Source organism: Sinocyclocheilus grahami, unplaced genomic scaffold, assembly GCF_001515645.1.
Source record: "Sinocyclocheilus grahami isolate Dianchi unplaced genomic scaffold, SAMN03320097.WGS_v1.1 scaffold350.1, whole genome shotgun sequence".
NCBI classification, from domain to species: Eukaryota; Metazoa; Chordata; class Actinopteri; order Cypriniformes; family Cyprinidae; genus Sinocyclocheilus; species Sinocyclocheilus grahami.
In genome coordinates this window covers 1,434,794-1,447,722 of record NW_015505529.1, presented here as the reverse complement: position 1 = coordinate 1,447,722, position 12,929 = coordinate 1,434,794, and the positions used below count along the sequence as shown (strand labels likewise).

General features: G+C 38.1%; 1 protein-coding gene across 1 annotated transcript in view; it reads left to right on the top strand.

The window, feature by feature from the left end:
- Positions 1 to 775: 775 nt before the first annotated feature.
- LOC107548551 (G-protein coupled receptor 4-like) overlaps positions 776 to 12,929 on the top strand; it is a 19,025-nt gene continuing 6,871 nt past the window's right edge. The window contains exon 1 of the mRNA XM_016229269.1: positions 776 to 966. The gene's annotated coding sequence lies outside the window, so the exon portion shown is untranslated. The remainder of the gene's footprint in view (positions 967 to 12,929) is intronic.

Here is a 12,929-nt window from a genome sequence, read left to right as displayed (position 1 = left end):
AACATCTGACATTTGGCTAAATGTGTTAGTTTCGACGAACTCTTAACACATTTCTGTAAAAATTCAAATTTCTTCTCCCAGAAAGCAGTGTCCAGGTATTTCATATAGGCCTAGGTAGTTTTAGTCACATTTTACATCATATTTTGTGAAGCTATTTCCTAAATACATTTTGGTGTGAAATTCAAATTTCTTCTCTCTGAAACCAGTGTCCAGGTATTTCATATGGATTGTTTTAGTCACATTTGACATATTTTGTGAAGCTATTTCCTAAATGGGCTGTTGACATATATACCGTGCATGTGTCCTATGGTGTAACAGCAAAATTTAGAAAACAATAATCATTATTAATAATTAATTTCTTGTTAATAATTGTTAATAATATACAAATAGCATAAGAGAGATTTTTCTTCATTGTTAGTTTTTTTCCCCTAAATCTTTGCTGTCACATAGGACACATTTACGGTATATTTGTCAACTACCCAAATACATTTTGGTGTGGACTCTGTAAAGAAGTGACATCTGGGCAGTAACTGATTTGGATCCATAAAACAAACGATAAACGAAAAAATGAGAATGTTTTGAAACGAAGTTTCATCATATCCAGATGTCAGTCTTGGCAATCCTATCTCGAGCTGCCAGCCAATATTTCAATGGGACGGTCAGTGTTGGATAGCGCACGTCACATTTCTCCTCACCTCCGTGAGCTGCTCACTTTCAGTTTGCGCTTTGCAACTTCGCAAGTGTCTCTCGGCTTGTCCGCTGGTGTGATGTGAACTACAGGCTATACGGCTGCTTTCATGTCAGTTCTGCTCGGTGTTTGCCCGGATCCTCATTCAAATAAGGGGGAACGGAGAGTTTTGATGGATTTGTCGCTGCGTGTGCGATTTGGAGATACAGAGAGCATCACCTCTATCACTGGCAGTATGAATGTCGCTATTACTAAATGACCTGCGGGCACACTATCATGTAAGTGTCATCATTTAGTTTTTGCTTTTTTTTTATTTTCCTTCGGTTATGTTAGTCTTATGATAAATGTTGATGCTCTATTAGTCCATTAAATCTCGTTTTCTCACAGTGCTTTCATTACTTTTAAAACTAGTGTCACAATTGAACAATTTTGCAACACAATTGTACTTTTGCCTTATTGCCACGTCTTAACATGCTTTCGAGATCTAATATTATGTAATTTAGGCGCGTGATGTATATAATAAGACATTAGGCTGATAATGCATAGACATAATACAAGTTTTTGGGGTCATTCTATGAGGTGCCTTTTTAAGATATGTTGGGGAAATAGCTATGAAACGTGGTAATCATTGTTGACAGTATTACAGTTCATTTAGTCATTGCAATCATTGTGAGGTTATGACGCTACATGGTGTTCAGAGTATTAGAAAGAGAACTTAACGCTGCTATTTTTACAAATTTCCACTTTTGGTAAGCACATTTTTACCATACAAAATCATCATAATGGTGATTATTTAGGATTGTACCTCACTGACAAACCTAATCAAATATACAATAAAGCAATAAAAAGCACCACAAAAGACACATCTTTGTCTTTTTAATAGAATATTATGTGCATATGAATCTAAATCATATATAGTATATCTTTCATTTCAGTTTTTCAGTGTGCAGTGCAGCATAGAGGATTTGGAAACTCAAGACTGACAGGCAAAAAAAGCATCAAGTGTCTAAAATAACACACAGTAAAAGTAGGTTTCAGCTTTTCATTGTTAAATGTAATTATTTGCCCATGTATTCAAGATGGACACAAAATAAACCCTTGACTTTATGTTAATGTTGGCTACATAGAACATACTGCTCACTTAGGAAACTGCATTTCAAATGTTTTAATGAGCCATAATGTTAACCTTTTCAATTAGGCAGAATTGTAAAGGACAACAGTCCCCATGTAGTTATAATAGCTTATGTATTAATGCATTTAGTTTGATGCTCTAGTGTTTTTTCCACTGAATTCCTCTGTTGAACACATGTGGGTTATAGTGGGTACAACTTGATTTAACAAGCAATTTAACAAGGGCCTTTGGCAGTGTTTGCATTGTGTATAATACAATATATTTTCTCTCATATTTGTCATATAAAAGAATCAGTCACTGCATATCCATTTTTGGAAGCGAATGACAAAAATATATGAAAACCGATATCGCAGTAGTTGCATTTCATATTTCATTTTAGCTCAATAGCTGTTATATGTAACACAATATGAATCAAATACAGTTGGGATGTGTGTATTCTCCTCTCCCCCTTGCCGTAATTTGTGGCTGATTAGTTTCTTGCAGCATCTCCAGCATGTGGTTGATCTTTTAGAGGCAAAGGGCAGTGTGGCACGTGAAACGCTTTTCTGGAATGTTCCCTTGTGCCTTGGCCGATATGGCATCTCCCTCTTGGTTTTGTTAGGAAACAAGTGCAACATTTAATCATTCCTTTTGAGCAAACAGTAATTGCCCTCTTGGGGATGCGAGATAAGAACTAACATTAAAAGCATGACTAGAAGAGAAGAGTAATCTTCCCGTGAACCAATGAGGTGTCTGCTCCAGTGCCACCCGCCTGAGCTAATAAGGGTGTTTTGTGAGGGTAATGTCTGGTTTGAGCACCAGATTGTGTGAGAGAAGCTATAACCCAGTGGCATGGTGGCCTCACAAGTGGCTGTTTTCAAACTTACTAATGAACTCATAGCATTTAAGTGTATAATTAAATATGTGGAGTAATTTGTAGTTTGAAACACCTACAGTAGGAGCAGATTTTATTGTGCCAACGGTTCACAGCAAAGGTTGAATTTAATGGCTACTGAGGCTATTTGCGGTCAGTTTTTTTACCTTAAATGCAGTGGAGTTTTATGGCAACAACACAGGCCTCTAGATGTATCAGTGAGTTGAGTGGTTTAATCTGGTCAGCAACCTGACACTGACTTCAGCAGAAACATCCCATATATCAAGCTATATCATATTACGCCATCAGACATATGCTTATCTTGCATACCCATCTCATGCACTGGAGGCTCGAAGTGGATCATGATTAACATGGCTGAATTTTGAATGGCTGGATCAGCAGAACCCTGTGTAAATATTCCCACCATGTCAAGTGTGTTATGTAAAAAGTAAAAACACCAGCAGTCCACCAGGTCTCCGATGAAGCACATTGTTGTTTGTCTCTCTCCACTTTAGATGGTGTAACTCAACACGTTCTGTATTGGCTGGTAATCTCCAGCCCCTTGTGGTCCTCTGGACAAAAGTAGAAGCTTTTAGTGAAGCTATTGGTGTTGTCACTTGTGGCAGTATTGACGTGCGAGAATAAAATACGGAGGTTAGGTCATCGCCGACAATTTAGATGGCTCAGAGCGAAGCGTTTTAAACCTTTCCTTAGGCTCTTACATCTACAGCTTTTAACAGGTTTTCATCTATAGCAGAAAAGAAAAGGTTGAGGAATGCAGTAGGTGATTGAAGATATCTAGAGATAAGCCTCTAAAACTATATGTGTTGATCAGAATTTTGAAACAAGCACGCACTTTGCATGTGCTTTTTTCGTGTAGTGTGGGCTCAGAAGTAGTTTGGACCATTTTTCCTTGACAGGCAAAGGTCCTGTTAATTATTGTCAAGTTAATGTTTATTATCAGCATTGTTATCAACAAGGACTATTGAAGGACTTATTAAGCTTTATTATTAGACTTTTATTAGAAGATAAAGGATAAAGTGTGTCATTACGTTTTGGTGTGACTCGATCTACAAGCTTTCTATCAATATTAAGCTGCACTCTTAAAAATGAAGGTTCTTTATTGGCATCTATGGTTCCATGAAGAATCTTTAGCATCCACAAAAGGTTCTTTAAAGTGGAAGAAGTTTCTTCAGATTATTAATGTTCTTCACACTAATGGTGTGGTCACATTAGCAAAATTTGGTGGGCAAAACAGGTTAATCTATTATCAATATTGCGACGAAGTTTAATCGGTTCTTCGGGCATAGTAACTTTCAAAGCAAAAATTTCAAAGCTTTCTGTTGTTCAACACTGCAAATTCAGGAACATGAAACCTTACACAAAATAACTTCTGCTTGCGTGGATTCCTATTAAAATGACTGGATTTCATCCACAAAACTTCACAGAGGAACAGTAAATGTGAACGCACCTTACAAATGGTTGTTTTAGGAAGTTCTTCGGAGAAACTAGAATGGTTGTTATATGGATTCACTGCAAACCCCTGAACCTTGCTTGTTTAGAGTGTAGAAAAGCAGAAAGCCAATCACAAACATTTCTGGTTATAGGACTTAATGACAGTAAACATTCTATCAGTTATGGGCTTCACTTGAATACACATTTGTGGGAATGTTGTGAGTTTTCTCGTGGTTCTTCTTTCTTTCATAATGGTTTTTAACTCTTTACCCTGTCCTGACCCTGCTAAACTATTTGGCCACTTCAATGTCACATAAACTAATCCTTCTGCGCTTTGAAGTTTTTCTCAGCATGACACCGCATCTAGTTTCCTTTTAAACATTGCTCTGGTTTTTTGCTAAGCAGGTGCCAGCAATTTCCCCTTCTGTGCTACATTGCTGCCAAGTTACAGCCTGTCAACACAATCGCAGATGAAACAGAACAATAGCAGAAGTGGACCAGATGCACCAGATGAGATGTGGAGTTGTTTCCTCTGAGCTTTATCAAAAAACAGCATGAAGCCGGCAGAGTGAGCTTGAAGTGAGATTCGTGTTAGACTCTCTCGCTCTGTTTCTCCCTGTTTCTGTCTTCAGAAAACATATCGTCATGCTGATACCTGTTCTAATTGTGATTCGGGGTAAAGGTGATTAGTATTTGTGACCGTGCCTAAAGCAGCCGGCCAGTTTAAGCCAAATTAAACCTCACCAATAAAACCCTTGACTGGGGACTTGAGTGGAAAATGTGGCACTTTTATTGAAGTCATTAATTCGCCTTGCAGGATGCCTGCCCTGGTCTCTGTAGAGACACATGGCCGCCTCTCCACTGGAGCATAAAACACAGTTAGGAAAGGATTAAATACCTGCCCTGGATCAATACCAAGGGAGACAGGCAGTTCTTACTCAGTTCACCTGCCATGGTCAGTCTGCTATGTGAACGTGGTGTACTGATATAATGGACCGTTCCTTGTAAAGCACATTGCTCCTCTCAGAAACTTGTATCTGAGAATAAATAAAAGGACCAATGCTTAGAAGACTTAGCGCTTCATTTAACAGTTTTACTAGTGATTCAATTTGACAAATTAAGATTTTATGCCAGTTTAAATAATATGGATGAAAAACCCGACACTCTCACAATGAAGCCCATAACTTAAGTTTATTATCATTGTGACCTCAAGCACAGAGGTGTCATTTGTGTGTAATGCAGAGGTTAAGAAGTTTAATTTCGTGTATCTCTGAATGTTTGCACTTGCTTTTGTGCATGTGTGTGCGTAAGTGTGTGTCTGCATAAGAAATAGACATATCAGGACATACGAGATATGGGGTTATAAATAAGTGAAAGCGTTCACCCACAAAAAGAGATATTCTGTACAATATCCAGACTTATCTTTTACATACACTGCTGTTCAAAAGTTTAGGTTCAGTAAATGTTTTTAGCAAAGACACATTAAAAGTGACAGGAAACAGTTTTAATAAATGTTCAAGTAATTCAAAAACATTTTGTTCTTTCAAACTTTCTATTCATCAAAGAAACCTGAAAAAATGTATGACCGTTTACACAAAAATATAAGTTTTCAGCACTGATAATTATAAGCATCAATTCAGCATATTAAATGATTTCTGAAGTATCATGTGACACTGAAGACTGGAATAATAGCTGCTAAAAAATCCACTGTCATAAATAACATTTTAATGTATTTAAATAAAGAAAAAATACTTTAAATTGTAATAATATTTCAACATCTTACTGCATTTTTGATCAATCTTACAAACCCCAATCTTTTGTGTACAACAGAAACTTGAAAAGATCATAAAACTACCATAAAAGTAACCCATATGTCCTGTGTTGTATGTTTTAAGTAATTTGAAGCTACTTTGCATAAGGAAAAGTCATGAGCATAAAGGAAAGGTTGTTTGCTGAAAATCTTACCCTCTACAGCAGCACTAAAATATCACTCTCATTTGCACATTTTCAAACGTGATGAGACACATTTGAGAGCTATGGCGGAAAGAAAGCTGATTTTTTTATCTGTTTCTCTCATAATGCATATAAATAATAATGGCTTCAGAAGACCTAAATAGTGCATGACTACTATAAACCCCTTTTATGGTGTCCTTTTTGGAGCTTGACAGTTCCTGGTCAAAGCGTGCATGCTTTCCGCTTTTGTTTCATTGTTGTAGGCAAACCGTTCCTTTAATAGCAGTTACAGTAACACGCTTACAATGGATATATAGCGAGCCAACATTCCAGACAGTTTAAAAGTTGAAGTGGGGCTACTTTTCTAGGTGCATGAACTCTGAGTTTAAGAATTTAAGCTGATGAGCTTGATTTGTCTGTCTAGTTGAGCATCTGTAAACAATAAACACCATTGTGAATTCAAATCATTTTCAATCTGTCTAATGCAGAATGGCATCATCAATGGGCACCGACATGGTGCGGTGAATGATCTGCTTATGCCCTCAGATAGACAGCATGGGTTTGTGTCCTGCCTAGCTACCTGCTTATTCATCATGCTGAGCAGTTTGGAGCCCAATTGAATTAGTTCCCTTTCAGTTGCCCAATGTTCTCATGTTAAAAGCCTCTGCTGTTTGAACAGCCAGGTGCGTCCTGGCAGTAAAAAAAAGTTTAGTTAGGCTTCTTGCACCACTACCATCATACTGAAGTCGACATGTCACACTTAAAGGAGCCAGGATTCAAAGACCATAATATTCATCATTGGTGATGACACATTCATCAGCTCTTTTGTACTGTTGGCTAATGCAGACCGCAAGACCAGAATGCTGTAAGTCTGTAATTACAATTATCTTTGAATGATTGTGTTTTTTCCACTAAACATCACTCTAGGACAGGAAAGGCTGTTGGAGGAAGAATATGTCTTGATAACATCAAGAATATATTCATGTGTTCTATTCTGTATTAATCGTTCAATATAATTCTGACACGTTGATCTGTTTTGTAATAGCTGATTTTGTGTATGTGTGTGTGTGTGTTATTCGATTATAAAGTGGACTGGCAGACCAGCACAAACAGTCCCTGTGTCTTTTGTTATTTGTGTCATAACATGTACAACTGTTATGGCTTTTGTAGTTTCATAGTTAGTATATTAGGAAATACGTAACAGGTGCCAAACCAGATCTGCATGGTGTTACATAATTTCAGAATGGAAAGCTCTATTTCGAAAGCTTGAATGAGAAAAGATTGCATGACAGAAAACCTGCTGACATCTTGTTATGTATCATAAAAATGACATATTTTATCAGCATTTTAGATTATAATATACAGTATATATGAATATATAAGGGAAAGCTCATGTAAATTCTAACAAATCATATACAAATAACATAGTTACTAAATGGTTAACTGGTTCTTAGAAGTTACATTGTTGCTGTTTCTTTGAAATGTATCAGTGTTAAAAAGGCTGAAGAAATTGGTTGGATACCAGCAGGGAAAGGTGTCAAATCTCACCAGTCAACAATCTAGAAAAAGCAGTTAACCACAGGACTTGACCTCCCCTTTGCCATATTCTCCAGGGCAAAGCGTGAACCTGATATGAGTGCGATGAATGCAGTAGCTTTAGCATAGAACAGGACAAATGTGCTTCTTTTTCTGATTTTTCCACTTATTTATTATATATTTGATCAAAATAGGGGTTTTAATGGTTGACACCAAAACAGTATCTAGAACCTTGTAAATACGCTGCTGTATGTCATACAGTCTAATGACAGCAAATTCACAAACAAGTTGAAAACAGAAATTGTTATTTTTTTCATTGAAAATGCAATGAGAATTGTTCTCACCTGCATTTTTTGATTTGCAGTTAGTGTTTTTTCTCTCATATAATTAATTACTATGGTAAAACAACCTGTTAGGCTTCTGTGTGTAGCTTTTGTGTGTGACAACTGGAGAGGACTTCTAAGATTTAATAAGATGTCTTTTCATGGAAAGAAATGCTTTCTAAGAGCTGCTCTTGACGGAGCTCTTGCTGCTGGGTGATTTCAGGAACAATTTTGAATCACTCAGCCTGCTGCAGAACTTTCCACTTTCCTATAAAGAGTACAGGTTATTTTCAGGCGTTTCTTTGTGCCACAGCTGTAAAAACCTTATCAAACAGAAATGATTGGAAATGATGAAAAATATATATTTAGATTTGCATCATTGTGTGTCTTTAAACGTGTCTACATCTGTTGTCACCTTTGATATGGGCTTCATATAGTAAGGTTTTTGTCCTTCCCGTGGACATTTTAATAAACCTTGTTTGACTCCAGTGTCTGTTGAACGTCCAGGAGTTTTGCCAGGCTGGGCTGTTGTATCCTTGATCTGATCTCCCACTAATGAGTGAATAAATGAATAATCAGATGTTTCTATTTTAGATTCAGCCTTTTTTTCTGGATGCCTCCCTCTCGCTCCGTCTTTCTCCTCCTCTCTCTTCACGTCTCTCTCCAGCTCTTTCATTAAGAAATAGCGGAAAGACTCGTCTCTCGACACCTCCTGATTGGAAATCTGCTGGCTCCTCTTTTCAAGTACGAACTGTATTTGTTATTGTGAGGGTGCTGTGATAACATTAAGGTCCTTCCCATCAGACCAGAAAGGAGGGAGGTTCAAGGCAGGGAGGGCCTTGTTAAGGCCATCATGTTTAAGGCCTAAATAATCACTCTTAGCTAAAAAATGCAAATCGTTACCTCATTATGTATGCAACAGTTTGTTTTAGAAGGTATTTCCGCATTCACATTGTTGTACGCATGCATGTAACTTTGCAGAAACCTTCAGTTCGTTCTTCAAACTGGACAATAACAACATTTGTCATTTCATGACAGAGCCAGTGCCTTGGGAGATCAGGTCATTCAGGGGTCAAGTGTCCAGCCTTCCTTTTCCTATTAATTTTCCCTGCACGTACCATGTCTGTCACACAAGAAAGTGTGTTTCACACAACAAATCGAAAACTACATCCACAGGAGAGGGTAAAAAAACTGACATTTGAGCCTTAGGAATAAGGCTGATTTGATTGAGATAATTACCGTATTCAGACGCACTTGAAATTGAACCTAATTAAACAGGCTTCCTTGGAACGTGATAACATTTCGCAGGAGTCGATTATCATTTATTTGTATGTACGCAGCAAAACCACGCTATCCCGTCTGGCCTTTATGATAGATTTTTTGAAATAGCAATAGTTATTGAATGCCCGCCACTAAACGTTGCTTACGCAACATGCTGTACCCTTGGGCAGTTTGTCCTAATAGATCAGTCATTAAATAAATTCTGTATTTTTGACATTATTGCTTAATCTTAAGCTTTTGGGTACTTTGAACTAATATTAGGACTATATTCTGGTCTTGAAATCAGGCACGTGTTCATTACTTAAAGGGGTCATAGGATGTTACATGCACTTTCACAAGTTGTTTGAACTGAAATGTGTGTTGGCAGTGTGTGTACACAACCACCCTATAATGATAAAAATCCACCCAGTGTTTTTTTTTAATCTGGTTAAATGTTTTCCCCTTTCTCAAATCGAGCCAATCGCAGATGCCTGTCTGTGTGACGTCACACAGACAGGCCCCTCCCACGATAGTTTGATTGACAGTAGCGTTTCAGCACAGACTGGACTGGTGTCTTACCTCAGACCCGCCCTGAGTGAGCTGTCATCAGTCCGCCATTGTTTCACCGCCGGAGCAGATGTAGACAAGAATGACTCCTAAGCGACTGAGGTGTTCTGTTGTTGGATGTAATAATGAACAGCAGTCGTCATTTACACCTGACATCTGAGCCGCTGAACTCGCAGTGGATTACATTTGTTTCTGAAGGGAATGCGCCCCCGATCTACATAAATGTGTCTATGTTCGCGTGAATCATTCATGATCCAGCCTCATCTACAGAAGAAGTGAGTATAATGTTTTGTAATGAATCTTTGCAAATCGCCTTTCCTAATAATGTGCTAATTAGCAAGTTTCAGGATGAATGCGGCTAAAATAAACAGTCTCTCTGAGAGCAGCTCGGAAGAGAGGGGCGGGGTCAGCAGAGCTCATTAACATTTAAAGGACATTTAAAGGAAAATGCTACAAAAACGTCTTGATCTGAAAAGAGCTGTTTTTGACAGGGTAAAAATTGTGTTTTTTACACTACCATTGAGAAATTTTTAAACCAAACTATGTTACAGAATTTTCATTAAGACCCCAAAGAATCATATCAACTTGTGGAAAATGGGCATCCTATGACCCCTTTAAGAGCACCACAGTCTGTTTGGAACTTTTGTGTTTCGTAGAAAAAAAAGAAAATACAGAGGTTTTCAGAACAACATGGGGTTAGTAAATGATGACAGAATTTCCATATTTTGTGAAATAATATGATTATTTCATAAGTGTGTAGTGCTGACAGTTGGCAAAAATAGCATACATTTTACTAGCATTAGAGGAATAGATCCCATGTTAAGCACATGTCCTTTAAGTCTGAGTTTGTTAAACTTAAACCCACCGTTACAGCCATAAACACATTTAAGTAACCTTAGGAGAGCCAAGAATTTGAGATCTTTGAAAACTGAGTACCAGAAATGACCCATAAATTGTGTGTGAGCTTTAGCTGCAAGCCATGGCCATTGTGTTACGACGGGAGCTTATTTACTCTGGTGGTCTGTAAAACATGCAACAGGTTTCAGGTTAATGTGCTATTAGAATGCTTCCATTTCGTTAATGAAGAATGCAGAGTTTCACGACTGTTTTTGTGCCACCACAAATCAAAGAGTGAAACAAAATGCACATTAGTACCGGTTGTCATTACTTATAAGGTGTAGGCTCATTTTAACACCTCTAATTGGCCACTACGCATTGACAAACTAAAATGGAATGCTGTAATCGACACTTTGTCCCGGTAACTTAATTGTGGCAGCTGTAATTGCAATCTTGATATTCAGTTATTTTTGCAGCTGTAACGTTTGTTTTTTCAGTTCTGTTGAGCAGTCCTCTTCTGAGATATGTGTTTTTGATGACTTCGTGACACATCTCTATTTCTAGTCTCATTAGGGACTATAGAGAATAATTTCTTTGTACTCCAAAGTGTCAATATTGGAGACGAGTGTGATGGTATCACTGACCACTGCTGCAACACAGGTGTCCCTGATTATTCATAGCCTCATTTCCAAGGTTATGGGAAATAGGGTCTGACGTCTGAGTGCTTTGTTCTTCATTTCCACCTGTCTATAGAGGGAAAATGAGAGTAACAGGTCTGTATTTTGTGCTTTATGTTACCACACTGATCATGGACAAAGGCCAGCTGTATTTGTTTACACTGCACTAAAAGATCTTCTCCTTTTGTATAATGCAAACTTTGATATGATCAAAAGTTGTAAATGCACACAAACTCCGTATTTTAATCTGAGATATTTTACAGCGTCACTGCCAGTTATTCTCTGAACACTTATCGCCCAACCCAAATGAAAATGAAGTCGGGTTGACAACTTTCCAGTGGCTTACATTCCATCATCTTTAAGTCTTTTTTTTACCATGTGGTGCTTTGCGCTTTTCTCTATTAAAGGATACATTGTTATCTGCCACTATAAGATATTGATATTGGAGCAGAATGACAGATTGGATTAGGCCAATGATTTTTAGGCCTCTGTTGGCATCACTGTCCATCACTGTTACTGGCCCCAGGCAGGGCAGCGGACCTTTGCTGTTATCTCATGTTTCCTGATTGAAAAGCATCAAGCTCACAAGCAATATCTTAAGACTGGTGACACACTAGGAAAGTTCTTTGTCATTCCAATAACTGATCTGTTTGGTTTAGTCTTGGACCTTTCATAGTGACAAATATGCTGTAATCTTATCATGACAGCAGTATGACTCTATATACAAAGTCCTTTTAAGGCAAACCAGTTCACTAGTAGTATTTGTAACATCCCAAGGCAGCTATTTTCAGTCAAGAACATGCATCTACTTCAATAGGGAAACAGCTAAATCTATGTAAGTGTTTGTCAAAATTGTTTAATTAACGACTGGAATAAAACCTCATTCTGCTAGGTATCTCTAAAATTGTCCAGTGATACCTTCTTAAAGTGATTGTTCACCTAAAAATGTTCCAAACTTGTATGACTTTCTTTTTTCTGCATAACACAGAAGAAGATATTTTGAAGAATGTTTTGTATCCAACAGGTTTGGAATGACATAAGGGTGTGTAAATGATGTGCACACCAAAAGAGAATTTAATTATTTGCGCGAGTAGATTACATATAAAAAGTCAATGCAAATACAAGTGAATTCGCGGCGCGCCGGAAGACGCGATTGTCGCCAACACGCGATATTCGCCTCAATCGCGTCTTCCGCGCAAGGATAAAAATGTCAACTATAGCGGAAATTTGCATGATGTGTTGTGGCGCAAGCCATTCAGTGAAGAGCTGGTGAGACGAATATCATCCAGAGCTTAATCTAAAGAGAGTAAAGAGAGTAATCTAGAGCGAGTAAATCAATGAGAATATGCTCTTCGCTTTTGGCATGCATATGAGTTCAAGTTGTCATCATGGCCCAGCCCTGCTAAAAAAAAACAAAAAAAGGCTAAACCCGGCCTAAGCTGGTTGGCTGGTCTTAGCTGGTTTAAGATGGATGTATAGCTGGTTTTAGCTGGTCTCCCAGCCTGGCCAAGCTGGTTTTAGCTGGTTGGTCAGTTGGTCTTCCAGTCTGACCAGCTAAAGAAGTAGTCAAAGCCCCTCTAAAATCAGCCTGTTGACCAGCTATGACCAGGCTGGACAACCAGCTGGGGGGGGGGGGGGGGGGTGAGAG